Source organism: Tiliqua scincoides, chromosome 1 (genome assembly GCF_035046505.1).
Source record: "Tiliqua scincoides isolate rTilSci1 chromosome 1, rTilSci1.hap2, whole genome shotgun sequence".
Classification (NCBI taxonomy): domain Eukaryota; kingdom Metazoa; phylum Chordata; class Lepidosauria; order Squamata; family Scincidae; genus Tiliqua; species Tiliqua scincoides.
In genome coordinates, this window is record NC_089821.1 from 9,427,195 (window position 1) to 9,450,345 (window position 23,151).

Sequence of the window (23,151 nt, forward strand, 5' to 3'; positions counted from 1 at the left end):
CTTGGCAACAGCCATCTCCATGGCAGTACGTGCTAGACTGGCGCACCTGCCAGGGAGGATTGGGCTCTGAGAGTCATACAAATAAACTCCAGCCCACACACACACAGAGAGAGAGAGAGAGAGAGAGAGAGAGAGAGAGAGAGAGAGAGAGAGAGAGAGAGAGGAAGCGCTCTCATTCAGGACTAACAGGGTTATCTGCGTTATCCTACCAGGTAGAGCTTTAGCACATATCATGTTCAGATGTGTGGTAAACTGTGATAAACAGGATGCATGAAGGGTCAGAGAAATTACACGTGTGTGTTTGGGGCAAATCACTAACTAATTTTAGATTAAAATAGAAAATCATGGTCTTCCAATAAAAAAAGGCTTCCCTAGTTATGGTTATACACATTCGAAACTGAGCTCAATAGCTCCACTAAAGCAATTTACAGAATTAATCTGTGGAACTCCTTGCTACAGGATGTGGTGATAGTGTCTGGCTAAATGCCTTTAAAAGAGGTTTGGACTGATTTCTGGAGGAAACGTCCACCACAGGTTACAAGCCATGATGGGTGTGTGCAACTTCCTGATTTTAGAAGTGGGTTACCTCAGATTGCCTGATACAAGGAAGGGCACCAGGATTCAGGTTTCTTTTTAACTTGTGTGATCCCTGAGGCATCTGTGGGCCATTATGAAATCCAGGAAGCCACCCCCTCCCTTTCTAACATGCGATGGAGCCTTGTGCGACCCTCAGACCCCCTGGGGAAGCATTCTGAGGCTTCCCTGTGGTCTTAAACTGCATTTCCGGAAAAATGGAAGTGCAGTTTCCGACCGTGTCGGGAGCCTCAATGAGGCTTCCTGCACAGTCCTAGAGGTACGTAGACTTAGTTCCCATTTGCCCAGCACTAGACCCTGCTGCTGTGGTGACCCATGGGCTATCATTGGTTTGGTTTTAATGAATCACAGGTTGTATAGGTCTCCCATTCAAATTCAAAGCCCTCGATTTCCATTGCACTCTTTCTCTGCAGTAACAATCGGCAATTTTATTTTCGTAGCTAATTGATTCCCTTCTCAAGAAATCTGATCCAAAATGGTTGATGTAGTGGGTCTTTTCCACTGCTGACTGCTATGATCCTTTCCATATGTCCATTCTTCTGTAGTTAAAGGCAACTACCCAGCTGACGACAAAATGATAAATGCAAGTGAAAAACAATACAGCGCTCAGATGAAAGAGCTGTGGTTAGTCCTCTGATTACTATGGTAAAGCATCAATTATATGCTAGTAACTTTCAATAGTCTATGATTTTTTTTTTTCCAACATAAATTTTCACACTGTAAGTGGATCTCTGCGTTACCGTAGAATGTGTATAATTTCACGTTGTGATTTGGTCAATGAGTAGGTGAAATGGAAACTGCTTTTCTTAGGGTCAGTAGAATGTCTATGAACCTCTTTTTTTTCTCCAGGCACTGAAGATACAAAACTATTTATCTCCCTACACACTTTCAAAAAAAGATTCAAGGAAGCAAAGAGCTGTTCCTCAACCTATCGACCAGGAGCAAGTATAGATGGAAACAGTTTCGAGTAAACGGCACACAAAAATGGAAAAAACGTAAGTTGATTAAGAATCCAAAATGAATAATTATTCCCATAATTACCCTAAACTGTAATTATAACTGTCTAAAGAGTGAAAGTATCCATTTTTCACTCCCCTTAAAATAAGGTACATTTTGTGATATATTTTTTTTGTCAGATGAAAAAGAAAGGCCCTTTTGTGAAAGGCCACCAAGTTAATGCATTGGATCTTTTCCACTGAGAAAATTATGCCTTTTTCGTGATAAATCAGTGACTCAATTAACAGGAGGTTCTGCGTGTATGAGAAGCTACGGACAAGTCTTCTTACTTATGTTGGTAGAATTATGAGAGAAAAGAGCATTTCTTATGTGTTACAATGTTTCTTTTTCTTTTTTTTAAAATATATTGCTGTACTTCCATTAGGTATAAAAGTCCTCCTGATCATTGTCGAAGTGATTCCTTGTCTTAGTGCAGAGGTTCTTAACCTTTGGTACCTCAAACAACCTCAGAAGAATTTCAAACTGCTCATGCACCCCGTCCATACATATGCTTGTTTATTTTATTTACATTATTTTTTCCTGAAATTGCATTGAACAGTAGCATAGCTAGAGGGGATGCAAAACACTAAGTTTTGCAGGAAGGTTTCCAACTGTGTGCAAGGAGCCCCTCCCCGTCACCTTTGGAGCCATTCCAGGTGGGGGGGACAAAAAGGGAGGCATACACCTCTGTTTTGTTTCCCCACACCCCCCCCCACACCGCAGAGAGGCTCCCTGCAAAACTTAGTACTTTGCACCCCCTCTAGCTATGCTGTTGGCATTGAATACATATGGAGAAAAAGGCGAACTTCTAAAAACAACCTAAAATTTCAATCACAGAGAAAAAATGTTCGCTTCAAAGAATTTGAAGGCATTCAAAAACTTGTGAGAAATATCAATGAGTTGGCTGAAATCCATAAACCAGTGGTTCTCACACATTTTGCACCAGGACCCACTTTTTAGAATGCGAATCTGTCAGGACCCATTGGAAGTGATGTCATGAACAGACATGACATCATCAAGCAGGAAAATTTTTAACAATTGTAGGCTGCAATCCTACCTACACTTACCCAGGAGTAAGTCCCATTAACTATCATTGTTAAAAGAATATACATAGTAGCTTGTTAAAAGTATCGGTCTGTAACATTTCCCCAAATGCAGTCACATCCCATGGAAGCATCAAGTCTAACAGATTAAAAATAAAATATTGAAATGAATGGGGGCCCACCTGAAATTGGCTCACGACCCACCTAGTGGGACCCAACCCACAGTGTGAGAAACACTGCCATAAACAAAAAATATACCTTTACCTTTATTGGCATAAAAATAAGCAATTTCATACAAACTCATAGCACAGAGAGAGAAATGCAGCTCCTTATGAGGAGCTCTAGCAGGCCACATCACCTAACATTTACCATGTTACACAATAGACTAGTCCAGGGGTGCCCAAACTCCAGCCCGGGGGTCACTTGTGGCCCTCAAGGGCTCCCAATCTGGCCCACGGGAAGACCCCAGTCTCCAATGAGCCTCTGGCCCTCCAGAGAGTTGCTGGAGCCTGTGCTGGCCCAATGCAACTGCTCTCAGTGTGAGGACGACTGTTCAGCCTCTCACCTGAGCTGTGGGACAAGGGCTCCCTCCACTACTTGCTGTTTCACATCTGTGATGCAGCAGTGACAGAGAAGCAAAGGCTGGCCTTGCTTTGTGCAAGGCCTGTTATAGGCCTTGAGCTACTGCAAGACCTTCATTCATTCATATAAGTTCCCTCTCTAATATATTGTTTTATGTAAATTTATTCAAATTTGAAATGTAAATTCATTCTTTTTTTTCCCTGGCCCCCAACACAGTGTCAGAGAGATGATGTGGCCCTTCTGCCAAAATGTTTGGACACCCCTGGGCTGGTCCACAAAATATATTTTGTTAGCCTATCAGTAGTTAGGGTGAAATCCAGAACTGAATTGAAACATAAAAATATTATTCTCATTTATTAGGGAAAAAATATGTCTCAAGGAAAAAAATGTCTCAATCTGAGGAATGCTCCATGCACATCCTGGACCCTATTCATGCACCCCCTATGGTTGCAGGCCTTCCACAAGTTAAGAGCCCTTGTCTTAGGAGAAAGCACACTGGAAATGCAATAGCAACATGGCGGGTGTCAGTCAAATGGGTGACATTTCTCTTTAAGGTAACATTTCAAGTTTCAAGGAGAATCTAAAACAACTTCTTGTAATTAATATTTATTCTTGGCTTTTTATAAATAAATAAATAAATAAATAAAGTCAGAAGAGTAATCCGATGACCAGAAAGGCAGTATATAAATACCTAGTTGTTATTATTATTATTTATGTAAAAAATCATAAAGTCGCAAGCCTGCGACTGCAACCCCACCAACGAAGCTGGGTTGAAGTTGCTGCTTTGAGCAGCGGTTGGGGGAGGTGGCAAACTGGCAGGACTGCCTCACACCTTGATCTTTGCACCACCATCCCTGGCTCACAGCCCACCTTGCCGTTTCACCCTGCAATCTGATCTTCTTCTTCTTTGTTGAGAGCAGGGGAGAAGAAGACTGAGGATTGATGCAAACCTGGTTGGCAACCTTCAGTCTCGAAAGACTATGGTATAAGCCTACAGCACCTGGTATTCCCAGGAGGTCTCCCATCCAGGTACTAACCAGGCCTGACCCTGCTTAGCTTCCAAGATCAGACAAGATCGGACATGTGCAGGGTAACAATTGCTGCTAACCTACGTCACTAGGATTTGCATCACCGGGTACAGGAGGCCAGGGCATCATCTCCATGATGTATCTCCTCCCATGCAGTGGCTGGGGCAATGCGCTGGGCAGTGCGCATGGTGATGTCCCATCGCTCCACCCCCACTGGATTTTGGCTATACATTTTGATAGAATGGAGATATTTTGTTTCATTGCATGCTGCCTGAGATTACCCATCAAATAGTATATAACATGATGGTATTATTCAAAAACACCAGAATTTTAAAAATTTTGGCCAGTAGTGGTGTCCCCCTGTGCGCGTCACCTGGTGAGGCCTGCAGCTCCTGCATCCCCTAGAGATGCAGAGGGGACTACAGAGGGCTACTGTGATGTTGCACTGATTGCTCCCTTTCCAAGATAAGGAAAGGAGGGTGGACCTTCCAGGGTAGTTCCATTTCCGCCACCTCCTCCTTGCCCACCTGGCCTCTTTTTTTACAAGGGAGTGGGCAGACAATTCTAGGAGCGGAAGAGGACTTTCACTTCTGTTTCCCGCATGTTCTACACCAGCAGGCGCCAAACCTGCGACCGCTGAGTTCCGAAAAAAGCCATCACTGTTTGGAGTGGCACTTACCATTCTGCTGCGCTGCTCACAATCTGCCCACCCAATCTGTACAGATCCACGCTTTGGGCAGTCATGTCCATAGCCCACTGCTCTAGCAGGCTTTGTCTCCAGATTTCTGGGCAGACGTGACTGCAAAGAGGGTCATGCTGTACAGATCAGGTGGGCAGATTGTGAGCAGTACGATGAAACAGTAAGTGCTGCTCAAGATGGGGGGCTGTAGTCTTGCTCCAGTTCTGGCCTGCAGACCGTAGTTTGTTGAACGCTGTTCTACATAGTCAGTGTGGAAGAAGAAGCAGGACAGTCAAGGAGGAAAAGGCAGCGTGTGGGGATTGTGTGGACATGGGGAAGTGTAATCAACCTTTATTGACGCAAAGCATGTTCCATTAAACTCACTGTTGTATTCTGGTTTCAAATGCTACCTTTCCAACCATTCTTTTCCAGATCTCATCATGAACTAAGTCTCTTCTGTCTCTTCTCCATGCTCCCAGCAAGTCCTGTTCTTAGTCAGCTTCTCTTTATCATCTGTCTTTTCCCTCTTGGGGCTATTAACCACTTCTATGAAGTTCCATCTCCCCTTTGTATTGATCATTCATCATCTTTGCTGTATCAGCTTCTGCAATTTCACACGATCAGAAAGCCACTTACAGCCCAATCCTACCTAACTCCCTGCATGGAACCAACATATTCCATCAGTAGCGTAGCTAGAGGTGGGGTCACAGGTGCCTCAACACACCGTGCAAGCAGCTCCTCCCCCTTGCCGTGGGAGCCATTCCAGGCAGTGCGACCAAAGCCCAGGAGATGCCTCCATGTTGCTCTCACTGCCACACTTAAACGGCACATTGAGGTACCTGCAAAAACTTATCATTCTGACCCCCTCTAGCTATGCTACTTTATCCCACAGGAGAATTTCCACAGGTTGAGGCCTCCTCAGTGTAAGGGAACATTTGTTACTTGCTCTGGGGTGAGCCTTAGCTGCTGCCATGGGTCAACTCAGAACTGTGCCAGCGATAGGAGAGGTGGGGAGGGGTCGAACAGTGCGTGGGGTGGATGGAATGGGGAGAAGATGGGGTGGAGTGGAGGGCTGATTGTGCCCAGGAAGGGGGCAGCAGTAGCACCCATTGAGTCCTAACCCACTTCCCGGGCCTGTTCCACCTTCAGAGGTCAATGCAAATTGCAAGAGAGGAAGAAATTGACTCAGACAGTGTACCTATAGAAGGTATAATGAAACATACCATTCCATACCATGACATCATTAAATGTGCAATGGTGATATTTGTTTGGCCTCTGAATAATCCTGAGCACACATGAAAAAAACACCATAAACTAGACTTCCTGCTTTGTGCAGTTGCAAATACTGCCTATACTATATACAAATGCTTCAATATTGATTTCCTCTGAATTCTCTCATATAAACAGAAAGGCAGTGAACGAAAGCTGAAATCAGAGTTACACAATCTATGAACAGCAACAGGCAGGGACTTGCAAACAGAGGATAATTTACTGGGACTAAAATTGGCAGTGGGCGTAATATGCTTGGCACATTTTTAAATATCTGTAGCATATTCTGCTTCAAACTTGTTAAGAGGATATGTTGTAATTGAGATGCTTTTACTGACAGTGTTGAAGAACATTGCCAGAACTTGTACTGTATTTGTACACCAAAAACACTACCACAAAAAAATTGTCTAGAGTAGACTATTGGATCTGACAATAGTCTTCATCTGTAATTTGATGGGGCCAGAGCTAAATCCAGTCAGTTCTCACGTACACCGCTGGAGGCCTTCAAAGAAAAGGGACAACCTTCAGGCGAGTTCAATGGTGACCACCAGTGGTCTATCTAGATCATTTGTCGAACTGGCAACAGACATCCTAGCAACTGTGTTTACATGCTACAAAAGATCATTTAAATGGTGAGGATGCTAGAGTTTGAACTGTCAAAGCCCATACCCTACCATTCAACTCCATCCCCTCCTGTTCGCACTCTTGTTCCTCCCCAGTTCTGAAGTACCCTTCCCTTAATAAGTTGTCAACATTTTGGGCTAGCCAACATCTGTAGTGATGCTGTGAACTTCATAAATCAGGACTTGTGAATTGTCACTGCTTATAATACTTGTCTTTAATAAATGTTATTTGTCATTAATGTCTTTGGGTTGATATCTCATTCATCTATCAGCCTGATTAAATGATGTTGTAATTAATGTATACTGAGTACCTTAACCCAATTGTTCCCAATCTTTGCACCATGGCACCACAGTGAACTCACAGGGATGCCACAGGATGTCCCTGGCAACCTTACCAGCTCTCCTGAGCATCGCTATCTTGAATTGCATAAGACTGTGTGAGAACCTGGGAGAACCTGAAAACCACTGCTTTAACCTCTTATTGTCAATGAAAAATGATTCTTCCTTCCTGACATGGGTGTCTCTAGGGGGGCTGCAGGCCTCACTGGGTGTCACGCATGAGGGGGATGACACCACTACTGGCTAAAATTTTTAAGATCTTGGTATTTTTGAATAATACCAGCACGTAATATATCATTTGATGCGTAATTTCATGCAGAATGTAATGAAACAATCCATGTTGAAATATCTCTATTTTATCAAAAGTTATAGCAAAAAAGACACTTCTGTACTGCAGCGAGTCATGGACTCTTCGCTCACAACAGGAGAGGAAACTGAACGCTTTCCACATGCGCTGCCTCTGACACATTCTCGGCATCACCTGGCAGGACAAAGTTCCAAACAACACAGTCCTGGAACAAGCTGGAATCCCTAGCATGTATGCACTGCTGAAACAGAGACGCCTGTGTTGGCTCAGTCATGTCGTGAGAATGGATGATGGCCGGATCCCAAAGGATCTCCTCTATGGAGAACTCGTGCAAGGAAAGCACCCTACAGGTAGACCACAGCTGCGATACAAGGACATCTGCAAGAGGGATCTGAAGGCCTTAGGAGTGGACCTCAACAGGTGGGAAACCCTGGCCTCTGAGCGGCCCGCTTGGAGGCAGGCTGTGCAGCATGGCCCTTCCCAGTTTGAAGAGACACTTGGCCAACAGTCTGAGGCAAAGAGGCAAAGAAGGAAGGCCCATAGCCAGGGAGACAGACCAGGGACAGACTGCACTTGCTCCCAGTGTGGAAGGGATTGTCACTCCCGAATCGGCCTTTTCAGTCACACTAGATGCTGTTCCAGAACCACCATTCAGAGCGCGATACCAGAGTCTCTCAAGACTGAAGGCTGCCAACTAAATAGCAAAAAAGACCCAGTGGGGCAGGGTAGTGATGCATCACCATGCCCACCGTCTGGGGCATTGCCATGCCCACTGCATGGGAGGAGGTCCATCATGGGGAAACGCACTGCCCTCCCTCATCTGGTGATGCAAACCCTAGTGACACCACTGCTTCCTGATTGCTGCATTTGAGTGCAGTGTCAATATCCCCATTGCTGCTGATTTCTCAATTCTAATCAGCAGGTTACATTTAGCCTCCCGTTAGAGGGTGGCCTGCTGCCAACATTACTGGGATTGCTGGTGCTCCTTGTATCAGGAGCCAATCAGGGATCCCTTTTCTGCCGTCCTGACAACGATACATTTTTCTCCCATGAAATTCATGAGTGGGAGGTTCAAAATCAAGGAGTAACCGTTCTGTTTCCAACAGGGGAAAAATAAATATTTCCCTGACAACACACAAAGCACAGAGGTCACAATCCAATGTGGTGAAGTATGCTTTAGCCCAGTGGCCTTTGACCATTTTTGTGCCACGGCCCCAGTAAATAAAGAAATAAAGTATGAAAGTGGGAACCCACAGCCAATTCCATCCCAGAATGCCAGATGCAAGGGAGGGCACCAGGATGAGGTCTCTTGTTATCTGGTGTGCTCCCTGGGGCATTTGGTGGGCCGCTGTGAGATACAGGAAGCTGGACTAGATGGGCCTATGGCCTGATCAGTGGGGCTGTTCTTATGTTCTTAAACTACAATTCCCAGGAGGCCTTGCAGGTCTCTTGTTATCTGGTGTGCTCCTTGGGGCATTTGGTGGGCCGCTGTGAGATACAGGAAGCTGGACTAGATGGGCCTATGGCCTGATCAGTGGGGCTGTTCTTATGTTCTTAAACTACAATTCCCAGGAGGCCTTGCAGGTCTCTTGTTATCTGGTGTGCTCCTTGGGGCATTTGGTGGGCCGCTGTGAGATACAGGAAGCTGGACTAGATGGGCCTATGGCCTGATCAGTGGGGCTGTTCTTATGTTCTTAAACTACAATTCCCAGGAGGCCTTGCAGGTCTCTTGTTATCTGGTGTGCTCCCTGGGGCATTTGTGAGATACAGGAAGCTGGACTAGATGGGCTTATGGCCTGATCCAGTGGGGCTGTTCTTATGTTCTTATCCCCCTCTCAGGACCAAATCTGCTCACCCCTGCCCCCATTGCCACCACCCATTTCCCCCTTTCTCTTTTGTCTTCACAACAACCCTGTGAGGTTCCAGCCTGAGCAGGGCCAGTGCTAGGAGCTGTGGGGCAAGACAGCAAGAAGAGGCTGTGCAGGATTATATCAAAAACTCAACTGGGATAAGGCAGTACCATTATTGGATTGGTTCCAAGCCCTCTCTTGCCCAGGCTGTGAAAGGTTGCCGCAACCCCCACCCCCAAATAAAGCTTCGTGACCCACAGGCTGCTGTAGCCCACTGAACTCAGTATTTTTAGCATGTATAACTCAGTTGGACATGTGGACTGTGGCCAGTGTGTTTACCAGAACAACACTTTCCCTTGTCTTTGGCTTTTGTATGATTAGTTTGGCTGGATGACAAAGGGAAAAAAAAACCCTGTCAGTGGTGGGTATGAACCTATCAGTCTTGCAAATCAGTCAATAAAAGCCTAGCAGTGGTTTGTTTAGCTCTCCTGCTACTGCCTGTGGCAGAATTTAGCGCAAGCGAAATGATGTGCTTAACCCTCAGTGGGGAATTTCTGCAGTTGTGTTTTCACTTTTTGCAGGACAAAAAAAAACCAGTGACTTTGTGGAAGTTCTAAGCACACCAGGACTTGAACCAGGACTTGAACCAACTGGCAGTTGAGCCTTAAAATAAACAAAACTAAGCCCAAGGAATCATAATATTTTTGCATCCTGCTTTTATCATGTTTTAATTAAGGAACAAGAACGTATAAAAATTCCAGACAAAGTCCTAAAACCTCATTATAGAAGGAAGTGATATTGATCAGAAGGAATCTAAGATAGAACTGCTATAACTTTTGCTGCAGCCAGTGGTGTAGCTGGGGGGGGGCAAAGCACTAAGGGAGACTCACTGCAGCGTGCAAGTCGCCCCTCCCCTCCCCTTTGGAGCCATTACATAAGAACATAAGAACAGCCCCACTGGATCAGGCCATAGGCCCATCTAGTCCAGCTTCCTGTATCTCACAGCGGCCCACCAAATGCCCCAAGGAGCACACCAGATAACAAGAGACCTCATCCTGGTGCCCTCCCTTGCATCTGGTATTCTGACATAACCCATTTCTAAAATCAGGAGGTTGTGCATACACATCATGGCTTGTACCCCATAATGGATTTTTCCTCCATAAACTTGTCCAATCCCCTTTTAAAGGCGTCTAGGCTAGACGCCAGCACCACATCCTGTGGCAAGGAGTTCCACAGACCGACCACACGCTGAGTAAAGAAATATTGTCTTTTGTCTGTCCTAACCCGCCCAACACTCAATTTTAGTGGATGTCCCCTGGTTCTGGTATTATGTGAGAGTGTAAAGAGCATCTCCCTATCCACTCTGTCCATCCCCTGCATAAGTTTGTATGTCTCAATCATGTCCCCCCTCAGGCGTCTCTTTTCTAGGCTGAAGAGGCCCAAACGCCGTAGCCTTTCCTCATAAGGAAGGTGCCCCAGCCCCGTAATCAGCTTAGTCGCTCTCTTTTGCACCTTTTCCATTTCCACTATGTCTTTTTTGAGATGCGGCGACCAGAACTGGACACAATACTCCAGGTGTGGCCTTACCATAGATTTGTACAACGGCATTATAATACTAGCCGTTTTGTTCTCAATACCCTTCCTAATGATCCCAAGCATAGAATTGGCCTTCTTCACTGCCGCCGCACATTGGGTCGACACTTTCATCGACCTGTCCACCACCACCCCAAGATCTCTCTCCTGATCTGTCACAGACAGCTCAGAACCCGTCAGCCTATATCTAAAGTTTTGATTTTTTGCCCCAATGTGCATGACTTTACACTTACTGACATTGAAGCGCATCTGCCATTTTGCTGCCCATTCTGCCAGTCTGGAGAGATCCTTCTGGAGCTCCTCACAATCACTTCTGGTCTTTACCACTCTGAAAAGTTTGGTGTCGTCTGCAAACTTAGCCACTTCACTGCTCACCCCTGTCTCCAGGTCATTTATGAAGAGGTTGAAAAGCACCGGTCCCAGGACAGATCCTTGGGGCACACCGCTTTTCACCTCTCTCCATTGTGAAAATTGCCCATTGACACCCACTCTCTGCTTCCTGGCCTCCAACCAGTTCTCAATCCACGAGAGGACCTGTCCTCTAATTCCCTGACTGTGGAGTTTTTTCAGTAGCCTTTGGTGAGGGACCGTGTCAAATGCCTTCTGAAAGTCCAGATATATAATGTCCACGGGTTCTCCCGCATCCACATGCCTGTTGACCTTTTCAAAGAATTCTATAAGGTTGGTGAGGCAAGACTTACCCTTACAGAAGCCATGCTGACTCTCCCTCAGCAAGGCCTGTTCGTCTATGTGTTTTGAGATCCTATCTTTGATGAGGCATTCCACCATCTTACCCGGTATGGATGTTAGGCTGACCGGCCTATAGTTTCCCGGGTCCCCCCTCTTTCCCTTTTTAAAAATAGGCATGACATTTGCTATCCTCCAATCTTCTGGCACCATGGCCGTTTTGAGGGACAAGTTGCATACCTTAGTCAAGAGATCTGCAACTTCATTCTGGGCAATGGGAGCAAAACAGAGGCATTTGCTTCCATGCTGCAGTGAGGCTCCCTAGAAAACTTAGTGCTTCCCCCCCTCTAGCTATGCCACAAGCCGCAGCACATCATTGGCAGTGGAGAACTACATCAAATGCATCAATGCATTTCATGCATCAACGCATCAAATAAAGGCACTTGGCTTTCAAGCTGGAGTTGCTCTTCTGAGTAAACAGTTCATGGGTTTGGACCCTTGAAGTTATCCTCTCAATTCAACACTAAGTGGAAAGTCTGACACTAGCCTTACGTTGAAATCCTACACACTAACCTTTGCGTAAGGGCCCAGTCCTTTGGGCCTGCTTCATGTGCTTTTGTTGTAAAAGACAACCCACCATTCTGTGCAGCTGGGGCTCCAAAGAAGCCCTGGCTCAGGCAAGTCGATGCAGGGGTTGAGCAGAGGTGGGAAAGGGGTGGAATGGGGCAGAGAGTGTATTGAGGCCTGGAAGGGGGCAATATTAGCAGCATCAGCACTCCCAATGTGCTATCCCCTTTCCAAGCCTTGATGGGGTCCACTCAGACTTGTGCCACCAAATTGCTGGTGCACATTTGAATACACCCATCTTGGCTGATGCTTACCCTTGGAAAAGGGACAAGTGTTCTCTTACCTGGAGGAGTTCTCTGGGACTGTCCCCTCCCCCACAGGATGCAGCATGTGGCTGTTCTGCCAAATCCCAATCCAAGCTCTGCCTGGAGAATTATGCCCACATGTAGCTAATTAGCTGCCCTTCTTTCCTCAAAAATGACCCTGGTTCTGCCTTGCAGTCCTGCTGGACCCCACCTCCAGGGTAGCTCACCTGTTCAACCTGCAGAGGTCCTCCCTCCTACCAGCAGCCTCCCACCACTACAGCAGCCCCTTGGTCCTCAGCAGGTCTTGGGCACAGCAGCCACACACCAAACTCCAGTGTCTCCAGCAGTCTGTTCCAGCAGTCTCCAAAGTGCATTCACCCATCAATTCCTCAGTCCATGTCTCCAGTCTCCCCTTCCTCAAGCCTTCCTCCTTCTGCTGCCCACACCCCCTTCCTGCCTCAGGTGCTCCTTATATCCCCAAGGGCCCTATTGCCTTCAAGTGGCTGCAGCTGTGCAGCACACTCTGCTGGATGCCCAGGCCTTACCCTTAAAGGGGCCACTGCTGACACCACACCCTACCTCCTTGCCAGATCTACCGAGATTCCAATACAGTGGTCTGATGACACAGCTGCATTGGCAGGAGAGAGCATTACATAGGATTGGGCTGTCCATTTCATTAAACTTAATGGGACTTAGTTCTGAGCAGTGGCATTGCTAGCTGGGTGCGAGCTACACTGGGTGACTAGGACAGGGAGGATGACACCTCTATTGGTCAAAATTTTAAAATCTTGGTGTTTTCTAATAATACCTTCATGTTATTTATCATTTGATGTGTGATTTCATGAAGAATGCAATGAAACAAACCATGTTGAAATAATAATAATAATAATATCTGTTGGCATCCTTCAGTCTCGGAAGACTATGGTGTCACGCTCTGAATGGTGGTTCTGGAACAGTGTCCTCTCCAGTGCGCGAAGCCTGGGTAAAGTAGGTATGGAGGATAGGCTGTTACCCATGCAGCAAATCCCCCTCTCCACGTCACTGAAATGGTCCAATGAAAAGGCAGAGGCCAATACGGTTGGTTCCAGCGGCATCGCAGGAGTTGCCAGAACGTGACTGTGTTCAGCCATGAACTGCCTCAGGGACTCCGGCTCCAGATTTTGCCTCGAGGTTGACTCCTGAAGCCTTTTCCATAACCGGATGTAGCCACAAGGCAGTGGAGGTTTGGGATCAGAGTTTTCCTTCTCTCAGATGAGCTGCCTTCCCAGGCTGACGAGTCCCATTTACCCGGTGGCTGTTTAGTCACCTCTTACGACAAGTACAGCCAAACTGAGGGCCTATTCTTATTCCCAGCCCCCAGGGGATAATAATAATAATAATAATAATAATAATAATAATAATAATAATAATAATAATACTGGTATTTATATACTGCCTTTCTGGTCATCGGATTATTCCTCTGACTTTATCCAAGGCGGTTCACATAGGCAGGCTATCTCTAAACCCCCGAGGGGATTTTTACAATCACAGAAAGGTTCTGTCTTTCAAGAACCACACAACATTTCAGATGGATCTTTCATGGTCTGGTCTCACTTCTGGACCCCAGTTGCCTCCCACGCTGGCTGACAAGCAGCTCCTTCATCTCTCAATTGAAGGGCTGCCAAGATTCTTCGCTCACACCAAAGAGCAGGTGGAAATATCAATAGCCTTCATAAGGCTTGCACTGTCAGCTCATTATTAGTACATTAGCAGATAAGGGCTGCAACTCAGACTCATGTCGCAAAAAACAGGCTTTCCCCGACTCATGGGAGACTTGAGTCATGCCCACCAATGACTCGGGGCTGACTCAGAAAAGACTCGTGGCTTCAATAGTGTCAAGACTCACTTTTGTGTGTGCTTGCGACTCTGTTTTGTGTGTCTGTGTGTGTACCTGTTTCTTTTCCTGCCTCTTCCACAACTTGACTCATTTCTCAAAAAAAAAACAACTCAGACTCAAGTAAAAATGACTCAAAAAACGGTTCTGGATGAGATGCAACGGCCTCCCTTTATGACTCATTTGCGACTCAAGTCTGGAACAGAGACTCGGGACTTGACCTGATACTTGGCGCTGTGACTCCAACTCATCCCTGTATATTAGTAATGTATGGCGCAATCCTAACCCCTTGTGTCAGTGCTTTCCAGCACTGACATAAGGGCAATGCAGCTCTGAGGTAGGGGAACAAACATTCCCTTCCTTTGAGGAGGCCTCCATGAGTGACACCCAAATGCAGAATGCAGCACATGTCCAATTGGCACCGCTATGCCAGTACTGGAAAGCACTGACATAAGGGGTTAGGATTGCGCCCGTAGTCTGACTACAAAGCATGGTCTGTTGGGCAGAATTGGATGAGCAGGAACCACAACATTCCCACTGAAAAACTTCATTGTAAATGCACAAGAACATGGCTATCCAACGTCTCCATCAAAACGGTTAAACGTACCATCGTGATACACTAAAATATTGAGAAAGTGAAATTCGGAGCACATTTCAGGGTTCTTCCTAAGAGGCATCTGAGAATTTTCAAGGAATGTCAAATGAGTTTCTCTAAGACAAGTTACATTTCTCAGGGGGTTTCTGTACAACCCAAAATTTACCACACTTCCCTGGTTAAAAAGAAAAAAAAATGCAGAGTTTAAACATGTCATAAACTCCAGGGTTATGCTTTTCTCTTTTTGACAGTTTCCTATTCCATGAAGGCCAAAAGCAGATAACTCGCTGCTACAGTGTATTTGGATTTTCCTTTAAACCCTTGAAGAAAATAATTGAAATGGGGAGGGGGCAAAGACACCATAAAAACTTTGATGGCTTTCAGAGATCACTTGTACCAATGCTGACAACATTTGCACACTCTATTTATAAGACCATCCTCACCAGAAAATGTGGATAGTCATTTGAAACCATCTCTTTAGTGGCAGTTCTGCGATACAAGGATTGGTTGAATTTAATTCACAGATCAAAGGAGGAGGAAATTAACCCACACAGTAAATTGATTATTTCATGGGTGACATAACCAAGCCATGCTTTATCTTAATAAAGAGCAACATCCCTCTAGTCTTTAACTGAATTCCAGCCAATGCAATAATACTCAGTTGTTAATGACTTTGATGTTGATGTGGAAAAGTGAATGACTGCATAATCAGTGGAATGGGACCTCCTCACAGTTGGAAATGTTTAAGCCAAATAATTTTGGACTGTGAAAAGAGCCTTGAGTCGTGGAGAGATTGGCGGGATCCCAGCTTTTCTGCCTTAACTAAACAGGACCTGCAAAACTTTATCATATTCTCTACTCCAGGCTGGCCTATAACTCTGACAGCCCCAGAGACCTGCGATTTACCATATGTCTCCGGGTTCGCCATAGGAAAAAAAAAAACACGTCAGGACTTCCAGCACCAAGAATACGTAAATGTCTATCCATGCTGAGCTGAAAGAGTTATTCGTTAAATCCGTCTTTTGGAGAAGGAGTAGAAGAAGGGAAACAGACATTCAAGGCTTATTCTAAATTTCCATGTTACTAAACCTGGTTCAGGGGCCTAAAATACAACATGAGTCATTTGCAGCAAACGCCTCCTCTCTTCTTCCCACCGCCCCGACCCATTAAATACTGAAAAGTGCTAAAATTAGAGATGTTCTTTTAAGTTGTTTAACAATAATTGTTGTGTTTCTGGGTGAAGCAGTGAGGAAGAACGCAGGAGCCACAAATGCAATTTCCCTGTTGCCTGCATTATGTTTTTGTTCTGGCAGTTTCATTATAGGCCTGTCTGTCTCCCTGTTCTATGTTTTGCAGATCCCATTCAGTAAGCACAGGACTGGGTTTCTCCTTCTGTGTATCAAGTGGTGGTGTGTCCTGAATTTGTGCTGGAGGAAAAGTCCGTCACAGGTTACCAGTCATGATAGGTCTGTGCAGGCTCCTGGTTTTAGAGGTAGCTACCTCAGAGTGCAAGATGCAGGGGAGGGCCCCAGGACGAAGGTTGTGTCTTGCTGTCTTTTGTGCTCCCTGAAGCATTTGGTGGGCCACTGTGAGATACAGGAAGCTGGACTAGATGGGCCTTTGGACTGATCCAGAGGGGCTTTACTTATGTTCTTATGTTATGCTTCATACAGAAGCAATCAGGTAGTTTCCTTCTTGAATGAAATGTTCTGCATCACGACATTCTTTAAGGCATATCTTTTCCGTGCTTGGAAAATGCCAGTCTGCTGTATAATCACAGTGCAATCCTCATGGGACTTTTCCCTATTTCAAACTTCACTTTCTACTTTTATCAATATGCCTACGCTACCCCCACCAAATGTGAAAATGTTGTCTTCTATTACTGAAATCCCTTTAGGGCTAGGGCCTTCTCAGCAGTGGCACCACTATTGTAGAACTCTCTCCCTAAGTTTGTGCACTTCGCTCTTTCCCTGTTTTCTTTTAGACGATTAGGAGAAGATTTTGTTGCCCTTTCTGCTTGTGAGGCCATACAATTGCTCTGGTTGAATCTGTCTCTGCTGTGAATGGCTAGGAGCGAAAGAACAGAGAACAGAAGGAGAAAATAATGGGGTGTTATTCCATACACTTTTATGGAATCACTAGTTCTATAGAACCCTTTAACAGTGCAGAGTCATGGGAGTTGGATAACACTACAGCAGCAGTTCCCAAACTCATCACAGATACTCGCCTATAAACCGATCTCACAGATAAGTCGAGGGCAGGCTTTGAGCCCCAAATCATGGAATGTTCCATGACCCTTTAAAGCTCTTCCAGATTCCTCCTGGCTGCTGTGACAATCTGAACAGCCTTGATCCCTGAACGACGTGCAGATAAGACGAGGAGACAAACTATGCTTGATTTGTTGGCAGAAATTTCTCGCCTTATAGGCAGGTATCTACAGTGCCGGGGTCATGGCAACCTTCTTTCATGACAACCTCTTCTTCCAGGCTCTTCTGGGTGCCACTATCTTGGATCGCACAAGATTTTGCGCGATTCTCATGAGATCTTGTGCAATCCAAATAGCAGCACCTGGGAGACGTGGAAAAAGAGGCCACCAGGAATATCCCATGGTGCCCCTGTGAGCTCACGGTGTGCCCTCAGGCACCACAGCGCTCAATTAGGGTACCGCTGCATCATGAGAAGCATAGTAAATAAGATATGGACTGTAACATATCAGTTCTAGAGGGCAATAAAAAGGGTTTGAAAAGAGCTTGTATAAAGTCCCACACAAGAGTTTGTGCAAATGAGAAGCTTCTCTGGATCTGGTACTCTTTTCTCATATGATGACTTTTCATGAAGTCAAACACCACCATTCCATAAGCCTAAGGGTCTTCTAGCACCTTTGGATCCAAGCCAATATTTCCTGATGTCCGACAAATTATTGCTGACTTTTATTTTGTTGTTTTGGCTGCTTCTGCGGTTTTAATATTTGCTGTTGGATTTTAATGACTGCTCACTACCTTGTGGATTTTCCAGTGAAAAGACAAGGACTGAATTCTGTAATACATATACTACTGCTAACTCTGTGGAGCAATGTAATTTGCAGAGATATTTGTAATTCCAGAGTAAGGGAATCCTGTGTCAGATCGGGAGCCCAGACGTGGGGCTCAGGATCTGGTGAACCAGAGCTCTGCTGGGCCAGTCCCCCTCTTGCTCTCCTCCTTCCCCCCACTATGCCTTCTCCCCACATGCCCACTGCCCCAGAATGCCTCCCCCCACATCCCCCCACATCCCCCACTTCCCTCTTGACTGCCTGGCACTCCTATGGAGCGCCAGGCGGTGCTTCATCATCCCCCAGCAGGCGCCAACCCAGTGTGGGCTTGCACCGTGCCTGCCCCAGCACTGGGCTGGCACTAACCCCTTCAAACATCCCTTATGGCATGTTTGCAACTGTGCATGCTGGCAGTGAGCTGGTACACATTGTATCGGATTCGATCCTTAGTCAACCACAGATTGAAAATGTATTTTAAAAAATTCACATCATCAGCTGACCTTGCTGACCTCATGCCCACCCATTCACGCAAGTTTAGGCAACTGATATAAGTTTAAGGCAATTTACATATGCTTTAGGCAATGTATGCAATTTGCACAAGTTTATGCAACTTATGTATTATGCTATTTCTGTACATTTATGCAAATTACATAAATTTATGCAATTTATGTCATTTTGTCAGCATGACTTCAGTGATCATCCCCAGATTTTGGTGCCCGCATGGGGTACGGGAACCAAACCCTCACAGATAGGGAGGCCCACTAAACATTGCTGATATCAGTCTGATACCAGTGGCACCAGTACAAGAAACTTGTGCTTCTTTTTCATTCATGTCTGATCTCATGTTGTGTGTCCCTCTCACACAGAACCAGAACCAAGGGAAATCCACTAAAGTCGAGTGGTGAGAGAATCAGAACAAAGAAGATATTTCTTTACCCAGCATGTCATTAATCTGTGGAACTCCTTGCCTCAGGATATGATGATGGCATCTGACCTAGATGCCTTTAAAAGGGGTTTGGACAGATTTCTGGAGGAAAAGTCCATCACAGGTGACAAGCCATGATGGGTATGTGTAACCTTCTGGTTTTTGGAAGTGGGCTACCTCAGAATGTCAGGTGCCAGGGAGTGACAACAGGATGCAGGTAGCTTATTGTCTTCTTCGCCCCCTGAGGCATCTCATGGGCCACTGAGAGATACAGGAAGCTTGATGAGATGGGCCTTTGGCCTGATCCCACGAGGCTTTTCTTATGCTCTTAGGTTCTTAATACGAGGAGAGATTTTTCACTGAGCCATTTCTACACAAGGGACTTATGCATCTACAAGTAGGAGAAGATTGTGAATAACCCCTTCACATGTATAGGGAAGGCCTAAAAATAGTAAACAAAATATCTCACGGTTCCGCTGTCACTCTGCCCTGTAACACAAGAACTGTGGAACATTCCTTCCATCTATGTAAAACAAGCATGCCTCTTTTCTCCTGAGAATAGGCCAATTGTTCTCCCGAGAGAAGATTCTCCCAGAGTTATTTAGAATATTTCCTCACACCAGAGATGTTTGAATTTATTTGAACGTACCATCTCCTAGAAACTGTTTATGGAAAACATCCTTGCATTGATTCCAGCCACACCTGGGATTACGGTGTATGAGATGTTTGAGATTCCAACGGCATTCCGTACCCCAGAGGCATGCACGAGTCTGTGTTGGAAGAATGCTACATAAATCCCTTGTCAAACGCAACGCCTTTTATTTCCATTTTGTGTTATTATAGATAAGATCTATTGCCTATTTATTGCTTGCATTGCAAGGACGTTCCACAAATAAGGCTTTTGCCAAAATGGCTACGAAAACAGCATCCTGTCGACGAGTGCGATTTCACTCATGATCAGACAGATCTAGTTTGGACAGAGCAGTGAACCAGCGTTCATGAAATGCCTGTTGCATGTGCTGGGATTTCCTTGTTATGTATACATGTGTTTCTGCATTTAGCCTTATAAACACATTGCGTCTCTCCACGTCCTCTTCATTTTTATGTGCGTGAATATAGCTTTTCAGGATTTTTAAGTATTCTTTCCACCCGAAATAGTCACCTGATCCACATAGGAGATGTCCACTCCTCCCCTTTACAGATGTCCTTTAGATGAAATCTCAAATGAGAGAATGTTCCTAAAATGTTCCATCCGTCTATTTCCCCCTACCTTTTAACTGTGCATGACTCAGGGTGGGGGAGACTGGAGGGGGTGGGATAGCAGAAACCATGGCAGGAGCCTTCTGTTTTCTAACCTTCCCAGAAACACAGCTGCAGGTATGGTTGGAGGAGTGCCAGCTCCTTGCCCTGTTTAAATCCCACGTAGCCCCCAGCCTCAAGAAACATGATATTCCTGATTGTGATCATTAAAGAAAAAAAAGCTAAGGATTGTTAAACTGCTCATCCAGGCCTGCAGCTGGGGTTGACTCAGAGTGCGGAGTTGGAAACATGCCCATGTGGCAAGATTAGAAACTCATTTGTGTAGTTTATGTGCCCTTGCCAAGAGCCTCCCTTTTTTATTCCCCCCCCCCCAAAACCTCCTTCAGTTTATTAACTTTAAAAGCACTCCTTTCCTGTTGGGGATCCGTCTGGGTTGCTGTGAGACGGTTCACCTGCTCTCACTCTCAACTCGGCATCAACAACACTTGGAGGCTTTCTCCAGCCAGTCTGCCGGTGTGAGATCATCTATGAAACTTTCAAATGGTCTCCTTCTCTTAGGTTTTTTTTTTCTCTCCCCCTCCCCCACCCCCCACTCTTTTCATTTCACTTCTTATCCCAGAGTGCAATCTAAAGCCAACTTGCTTTTAAACTTTTAAATACATTCAATAAGCCCCGTGCTTTCAGGAATATATGTTATGAAAGCAGCAGAAGAAAAGGCCTTCTTGTCATCAAAACCATAATAATTATGTGTCAGAGGTAATTACTACTCTGTAAGTAATACTTCTAATACTAAGTGACAGAAATGGCGGCACAGCGAAGTAAAAGGGAAACTGCCGGCCACGTGAAATTTGAGATAAAATTAACCACCCGCTTAAATTTTGTTGGACAAAATTCTACCCTTTGGAAGCAAAGGATATCGCAACAAGGACAAGTGAAGCCAAAGAGATGGTCTGTGTGCATTTATTTTAAAGCAATCTTCTTAAAAATATATTCCAGCGAAGTGTTCTTAAAATGCATCGCATCAGATAATCATAGGCCCCATGAGACAAATTGCTACAAGGAAACTTATTTATTTATTTATTTATTTATTTATTTGCCAGAAAAAAATTTGCGCTCTGCTTTTCAGGCAGATTTTCTCAAGGCAGCTTGGAAATGAAATAAAGTCATTTGGTCGACTTCCACGCATCGAACAAAAGCAAAGATTACATGTGACGTTTTTCTCCCCTACTAATGAGCAAGATACGGATTCTGAGTAAGCATTCTGCTGTCCACCTGTCAGTTTGACAACTAGCCAGTAGCGTAGCTAGAGGGGGTGCGGAGCACTAAGGTGAATGCCTCCATTTTGCTCCCCTACCCAGAATGACTCCGAAGGGGAGGGGGAGGGACCACTTGCACACCATAGTGGGGCTCCCTGCAAAATGTGCAGCGCAATCCTATCATGCAGGCAGGCAGGCCAGGAGGAGGCCTGAGTTGTATCCAACGCAAGATAGGGGCCCAAGATAGGTGGCTCAGCTGAAGGGGAAACTCTTCCCCTTACCCCTGGGTAAACCACCGCAGCCCCAATGGGACTCCTCGGACTTGTGCCACCTATGGAGGTGGCATAAATCCAAGGAGAGTGGAACAGCTGAAAGCTGCTTGGGGAAAGGGGTTGGGATCTGGCATAGCAGCTGAGTCCAGCCTGCCTCCTACTCCCTACCTACCTGCCTCAGGACCACCTTCCACCCACCCTCCCCCTGCCCCGGTGTCCCTGCGCCAGCCCAGCCGACTCTTAAGGAGGCACAAATGTGCTTTATGGCACATTTGCGACCCAAGGCACATTTAGGATTGCACCTTAGTGCTTTGCACACCCTCTAGCTATGCCACTGCTGTTCTATATTCTGCTCTATCATATCTCCCTTTTCTTGCATTTTGATTTTCACTTATATTGTTTTGACAATAAACCGAGATTGGAATGTTTAGCATTTGACAATAAATCTGTGGGGAAGGAGTGAGTTTTAATTTTGACTGTGAAAACAAATTGAAGAGTGAAGCAAAATATGGACATTCGGTATGTGTAAGGTTAAAACCATTCATACTTGTAACTTCTTGCCACACACCATTTTTATGGAAATAAACCACTATTCAACCAAATGGAAAATATTTTTGATCAAGAAATGCAACAGCCAATGGAGAGAAGAACAGTAGTTCCCCCAGTAGCACCTTGTGAAGTTGCCCATTCAGGTAGGATTAAAACGAATTTAAAATTGCCCTCCTCAGTTAAAAATTCAGCTAGCATCCACAAAGGTACTGTATTTGAGTGTATCAAATACTGGAATCCTATTCACAAACCCCCTTTTAAGTCTGCATTTAAGTTTTTTAAAATGTCAAGTGTCTAAAGAGATACTTGGACAGCTCTGTGGGTAGGAAAATGTACATGCCATTAATAAATAACTGTGGCTTTCACATATCACCATTTGAACCTGGTTGGTTGGCAACCTTCAGTCTCGAAAGACTATGGTATAAGCCTACAGCACCCAGTATTCCCAGGTGGTCTCCCATCCAAGTACTAACCAGGCCTGACCCTGCTTAGCTTCCAAGATCAGGCATGTGCAGGGTAATAGTTGCTGCACCTAAGAACACTTTATAATCTTGCCACTACTCTCAGGGTCCAATCCAAAGGAGCCCAGCATCTGCGGTTCACTCGCACCATTGGCGCTGGGTGTTGTAAAAGTGCCATAAAGCACTTTGCCACCAAAGACCCGCTCTATCGCTGGGCACCAGGGCAGCTTAAGATTCAGCTGCCCAAGTCTTTGTTCCTTGTCCATGCTGATGTCACCTGATTGCAACCACGCTGAACTTGACAGCAACCTCCATTCTCTAAGAGGAAACTGGAGGCTGCAAGGGTAGACATTACACGGTTTGCTACCAAGTTATCCTGTTGACTTATGGAACAGCACAAAATCAGTTCCAACAGGAGAATTACCAGAATGTGGATTTGTAGCTGCTTTTCAGTGCAGTTGGGTAGA

The 23,151-nt window shown here is 45.4% G+C and overlaps 1 pseudogene; it reads right to left on the reverse strand.

Annotated features, from left to right (window-relative positions):
* Positions 1-4,203: 4,203 nt before the first annotated feature.
* On the reverse strand, positions 4,204-4,323 carry LOC136636974 (5S ribosomal RNA; annotated as a pseudogene).
* Positions 4,324-23,151: the final 18,828 nt, after the last annotated feature.